At 49.7% G+C, this 6,564-nt stretch overlaps 1 non-coding gene across 1 annotated transcript; it reads left to right on the forward strand.

The window, feature by feature from the left end:
• The first annotated feature begins 1,151 nt into the window (after window positions 1-1,151).
• Window positions 1,152-1,224, forward strand: TRNAM-CAU (transfer RNA methionine (anticodon CAU)). Its single transcript has one exon. It is a non-coding gene; the product is annotated as a tRNA-Met (tRNA).
• Window positions 1,225-6,564: the final 5,340 nt, after the last annotated feature.

Raw genomic sequence — 6,564 nt, forward strand, 5'->3', positions numbered from 1 at the left:
ACGAAGATGCTCTTCCCTCTCTTCGTTAAGTGGAGCCCGTCTCTGCCTAGCATTCCTCCTTCTTGGAACACCATCCCATGATTGAAGAATCCAAAGCCTTCTCTCCGACACCACCTGTGTAGCCATTCCTTGACTTCCACGATTTGACGGTCTCTACCCAGGCCTTTTCCTTCCACGGGGAGGATGGACGAGAACACCACTTGCACCTCAAACTCCTTTATCCTTCTTTCCAGAGCCACGTAGTCTGCAGTGATCCGCTCAAGGTAATTCTTGGCAGTATCATTGGTGCCCACGTGGAAAAGCAGGAAGGGGTAGCGGTCCGAGGGCTTGATGAGTCTCGGCAGTCTCTCCGTCACATCACGAATCTTAGCTCCTGGCAAGCAGCAGACTTCTCTGTTTTCCCGGTCAGGGCGGCAGATAGATGACTCAGTCCTCCTGAGGAGAGAGTCCCCGACCACCACCACCCACCTCCTTCTCTTGGGAGTGATGGTCGTGGAACCCCCAACCTTAGGACAGTGCATCTCATGCCTTTCAACTGGCGGAGTCTCCTTCTGCTCCCTTCCCCCAGACATAACATCTGGGCCACTCCCCGCAATGGTACCTGTGGAGAGAACATGAAAATGGTTACTTACCTGTGTCGGCTTTGCTGGTACATGGACTTTCCCCCTTCTTCTTCTGGAGGTCACATGTTGCCAGATTTCTTCACAGTCCTCCTGTCCCTGCTGCACAGCCTGCTCTGAATCTTCAGAACCTTGTGCCCATAGAAGCATATCCTGACGTCTGTCCAGGAAATCTTCAGTGTCTCTTATGCAACGCAGGGTCGATACCTGTTGCTCCAGACCTTGAACCTTCTCTTCCAATAGGGAGACCAGCTTGCACTTTGTACAGACAAAGTCGCTTCTGTCCTCTGGAAGAAAGACAAACATGGCACATCCAGTGCAGGTCACAACAGTTGAACACTCCCCATCCATATTACCTTCCTACTATGAGCTTCCTCCGGAGATGCAGTAATTCCTCAGAGAAGTCGTTAGGGTGTAAGCCTCAGTGGGCTCACTCCAGGTGAACTCCCAGGCAAACTCCTGCTGTTTGCTGCTCTGCTGTTCCCCGCTGCTCAGCTGGTTCTATAAGCACCGAGCCTAAAGCTCTCCCAAGCCTTCTTAGCGCAGCGGGCAGTGCATCAGTCTCATAATCTGAAGGTCCTGAGTTCAAGCCTCAGAGAAGGCAACTCTTCTTGCTCCCTGCTTTAGATTTTCTAACGGAAATCAGAGAAAAAAAGACAAGAGCTGAGTGGTTTCTAGACACCCTCCCATCCATCTAACACACACACAAAGACTTTTCTAACGGTACGTGTACAGTACGAAATTAGTTCAAAATTATTCGATTCGAAATTTCGGGAGCTATTTTAGACATTCAGTCTTCGGTGTCCCCACTAAAGCATGTGAATTCGGCAGAGTGCGTCCACAGTCCCGAGGCTAGCATCGAACGTCGGAGCGGGTGCACCGTGGGTCGCTATCCCACAGTTCCTGCAGTTCCCGCCGCCCACTGGAATTCTGGGTTACGCTCCCAGTGCACGATGGGGCAAAAACATTCTTGCGGGTGTTTCTGGTGCGTGTCATCAGGAAGCTCTGGTAGACAATCGTTGCACGCCTTTTTGGCATGCAGACGCCGTACTGCTTTCAGCAGACGGTGCACCGCTTGCTCTCCTGCAACTATGAATCCGCCTCTCATTTCCTCTCCCCTTCCGATGTAATCTCTACTATCTGCTCTTTCTCTTCCTCATCGAACTCTTCTGCCTCCAACTCTGCTCTCCCGCTGGTGCCACGCTTCCGAGCTTCTCCGGGTTGTCTGTCCTGGGCTCCCGCCTCCGTGAAAGCCACAGAAGACCACCATTTCCCGCCTTTCTTCGGCTACCACGAACCAAACAGCACCTCTTCCCCTGCCACAGTTTTGACCATTGTAAATACCTCGCACATTATCCAGCAGTATGTGCAGTCCCTGCAAAACGGGGCGAGGAAACGACGACGGTGCGATTACTATACTGATGAGGACATGGACAAAGATGGCACGGCGTGTGGCAATTGGGAGATCATGGTGGTGCTGGGCCAGGTTCATGCCGTGGCACGCCGATTCTGGGCCCAGGAAACAAGCACAGACTGCTGGGGCCTCATCGCGTTGCAGGTGTGGGATGATTCCCAGTGGCTGAGAAACTTTTGTATGCGTAAGGGCCACTTTCATGGAGCTTTGCGACTTGCTGTCCCCTGCCCTGAAGCGCAAAGACACCAAAATGAGAGCCACCCTCACAGTTGGGAAGGGAGTGGCCATAGCCCTGCGGAAGCTTGCAACGCCCGACAGCTACCGGTCAGTTGGGAATCAGTTTGGAGTGGGGAAATCTACTGTGGGGGCTGCTGTGATCTAAGTAGCCAACACAATCATTGACCAGCTGCTATCAAGGGTCGTGACTTTGGGAAATGTGCGGACCATTGTGGATGGCTTTAATGCGCTGGGGTTCCCTGACTGCGGCGGGGTGATAGACATAACGCATATCCCTCTCTTGGCCCCGGAACAGCGGGGTGGCCACTACATAAACCGCAAGGGGTACTCTTCCATGGTGCTGCAAGCCCTGGTGGATCACAAGGGACGTGGCGAAAGGGATGCACAAACAATCCAGTTGGGCCATTGCCCACAAGCTCACCCCAAGCAGCTTGGACTCCTGATGACTGTGATGCTGAGGTTCCTTAGACCCCTGTTCATATTTCAGACCCCAGCCGGTGCAGCATCCCTGCCCAACCACTCACCATCTGCCCCAGGAGAACCAGCTGGTGGGCTGCATCCACAGGCAGGTAGTTTATGCCGCTCCCCTCAGAGCAGCAGCCACAGCTGTGCAGCTAATCCCCACATCTGGTTGCCGGGGATCCAGCTGGATTGTTTGTGCATCCCTTTCAAGACTTGCCCTCAACAACCTGGCAGCCCCTAGCTTTCTCATTGCTCTGTGGTTGTTTGCTCTGTGAAAGGGGCCTCTAGGAATTGGTATTTCCAGAGGCATTAAAGAATCATAAAGGAGAAGGAAAAGTTAATGCCTTAGAAAAGTCTGTGTGTCTGTGTTAGATGGATGGGAGGGTGTCGAGAGCAGAGTGGTTTCTAGTCTTTTTTCTCGGATTTCCAGTGGTAATCAAGGTCAGCCATTGCCAGCAGTTGACAAGAACATGTGAGAACAGTGGGGGCGGGAAATAAACATGGGGAAATAGTTTTACTTTGTGTAATGACCCATCCACTCCCAGTCTTTATTCAAGCCTAAGTTTGTATCCAGTTTGCAAATTAATTCCAATGATCACTACAAAAGGTTATCCCCACCCCACCCGGCTCTCCTCCTGGTAATAGCTCACCTTACCTGATCACTCTCGTTACAGTGTGTAGGGTAACCCCCATTGTTTCATGTTCTCTGTGTATAGGAGTCTCCCCACTGTATTTTCCACTGCTTGCATCTGATGAAGTGAACTGTTGCTCACGAAAGCTTATGCTCCAATAAATTTGTTCGTCTCTAAGGTGCCACAAGTCCTCCTGTTCTTACTCATGGTGTTGTATCCCCATAGTGTGGCCGTTTGGTGTCAGTCCTTTTAAATAAACAATGAGTTTTTTTCATAGAAACCATATTTTCCTCAAACAGACACAGGAGTAGATTAATCTACAAAGGGAAGGTGATTCCAAGGCAGTTCCGGAGGGAGAAGGGAACGTTTTCAGCATCACTAAATTATTGTGTTGTACCTCACACACACACAGAGTGACAATAAACTCAATTAACTGAGCTACCAACACACTGCACAGGAATGAAATAAACAACTTTATGTTCAAGGAGTTCGGTGCATTTAAATAATATTAAAAATATGTTTTGGGCAACGCATGGAAAATTCATTGTATTGTACAACGCACTTGATATAGTTAATACACCACATAATATTTAATGAAGTTAAGAACGATGTGCTTATAAATTAACATGTTGTGCCATTTACACACGCACAAGACCTAGAAAAAACTGAATTATTTGAGCTTCCAACATTTCTACTTTCTCACAGCATGTTAGACCCCCTGCTTTAAATGAAATATGTCTAAAGGCCAGATGTATGAAAGAATTGTCTCGTTCTGTATTTCTTAGCTTTTATCTCAAAAGGTAATAGCCTCATAATCTCCCCCAAACACCCTGGGACCTCTGCAAATTATTAAAATGCCCCTGTTCTCAGCAAGGCCACGACAGTGACCCACAGCTAGAGTGTCTAGGCCAAGCGTTCTGAAGGAGGCAAGTCAAAGATTTTCTCTTTGCTTCCCTTGGCAAGGTCTGAGTGGGAAAACAAAATCCCCCACATGGAAAGTTTTCTGCTGAGAAACCAATACTAGTCTGTTTGGGGACTTTGATTTGAATGGATTATTATTATTCTCTTCTGATCTCTGAATTATTTCAGTTCAGTCTTTGTCCTCCAGATGTGTTGCAAGGTGTTGAATTGCGGGGGAGAGAGGCCAAGTCATGACGTCTCTTCCCCTCTTTCATAGTTTCTTCCAACTTCTTAGGAAGTTCCTCTGCTATGATGTGAGTCAAGCAGTGTCCATTGTCTCCGGGCTGTCTCGGAGGAGTCCGCATTGTACACGGTTCCTGGGAGAGTCCTTGGGAGCGTGGATACCTTCACTGAGCCAGCAGCGAGTCTGGCTCCTCCAGCGTCACACCGGAAAGGCTGGCGGTGGCCATTTCCCAGCCTCATCACATATTTCAGTGACGCACCCAGAGCAAAACTCCACCACTTCCCAGACAAGCCTAGCACACACCATCCACTCAGCCACTAGCCTTCAACAGATCACGACTTTTACAATGATAGCTCACCAGGCCGACTCTGTACAAATCGTACCTTGATTCTATGAGAGTGGTGACTATGGGGCTTCCAGGGTGCTGCTTTGAGCACAGCCTGCCACCCCTGGGCTGACACTGCAATGGAGACGTCCCCGTAGAGTCCCTCTCTCCCGGGATAAAGATGGCAGCAGGGCTGGCCTGGGTCACCTGATGTGGGCTTCTGGAGCTCAAGCTGTGGGGCTGAAAAGTGGGGTGCAGATACTGGTGTTCCTGCTGAAGCCTGGGTTTGGAAACCCTCACCCCTCATGGGACCTCAGAGATTGAGCTCAAGCCCATCTGTCTCCACTGTCATTTTATAGCCCTGCAGCTGCAGCCCCAGAAGCCTGAGTCAGCTGCCCTGGGATCTGAGACAGGTGCCCTGGGTGTTTTAATCGCTGTGGAGACATAACGTTGGGATATGTCTACAGTGCAATGAATCACCCATGGCTGGCTGGTGTCACATTAATCAGGGTCATGTGGCTTGGGCTGAAAAGTTGCAGTATACAAATACAAAGAAACAAGAGCAAAAACCGGTTGCCTTTACAGCTAGATAGCTATAGATACATGGCAAATAGCAACAAGAATCAGCATAGAGCTGGATCAAAAAAAATGAAAGATTAATCTTTGCTCTACAAATAACTACTGATAAATGGTAATATAAAAAAGGACCTGGAATTCCTTCATAATTTGACGGTTCTTGGAAGTTCCAGGCATATTGGCTAGAATTTTCGAGACACAGATTGTCAGAAAAACATAACACGCTGAGTGCTCCACCTGAAACAACAGCAAATACTGTTGCCTAGATAGATAGATACATTGCAAAGAGCAACAAGAATCAATGTGGAGCTGAATCTGCAAAACGGAAAGATTAATCAATACAAATAATAATGTATTAATTATTATTATTAATTATTATTATTATGTCATATAGGACCATGAATTCCTTCATACTTTTATCATCCTCAGGATGTTGCTGTGAATTCAGAGACATGATTGTTTTCTGGAGCAGCCATTGCAGTTTCAAAAGGAAATGCAGGCAGAAAACAAAGCAGGCAGGGTTGTGATGGGGGCGCATGGAAGGAGAGGAGGCTTGTTCCTCTTGAGTTTTCTTTCAGTTTCTCTTGTGATCGTGATGGAGGAAGCAGAAGCTTAATTTGAGTTTGTCCCCACTCCCCTTCTTCTGTCGTCGGAGTGTGTCTTCACCAGGAGTGCTTCCACCAAATGAAGAGGGGCAGTGTGGGGGGGCTGAGAAACGGGGCTCTTCACTCTGCGCAGCTGCCCACTGGGAGCCCAGCTGCCCCCTGGGCTCTTGACTCCCCACCTCCTCCCTGCAGTGGGAGCCGGCCACCTGGGCTTCTTGCCTGCCTGCTCCCAGCCAGGAGTGGGGGCGGGGGCCAAGGGCCCAGGCTTCTCGGCTCCCTGCGCTGGGAGCCAGGAGCTTTTGTGCAGCAGCCCCGCGAGGAGCCAGGCAGGTGCAGCCCCACTGGGATCAGGAAGCAGAGGGCAGCCATGAAGGGAGCCAGCCGGAAGCCATGACATTGGCAAGACAGCCAGCAGCCCCTGTGAGTAAGGCAGTGTCTACACAGACACTGTGTTATCCTAACGACCCCAACGTAATCCCCGTGCCTCTTGAGGAGCTGGAGTTACTATGTGGGTGTAGCAGGGCACTTACATGGATGGGACAAGGCTGT

This window comes from Caretta caretta, chromosome 28 (genome assembly GCF_965140235.1).
Source record: "Caretta caretta isolate rCarCar2 chromosome 28, rCarCar1.hap1, whole genome shotgun sequence".
Taxonomy (NCBI): Eukaryota; Metazoa; Chordata; order Testudines; family Cheloniidae; genus Caretta; species Caretta caretta.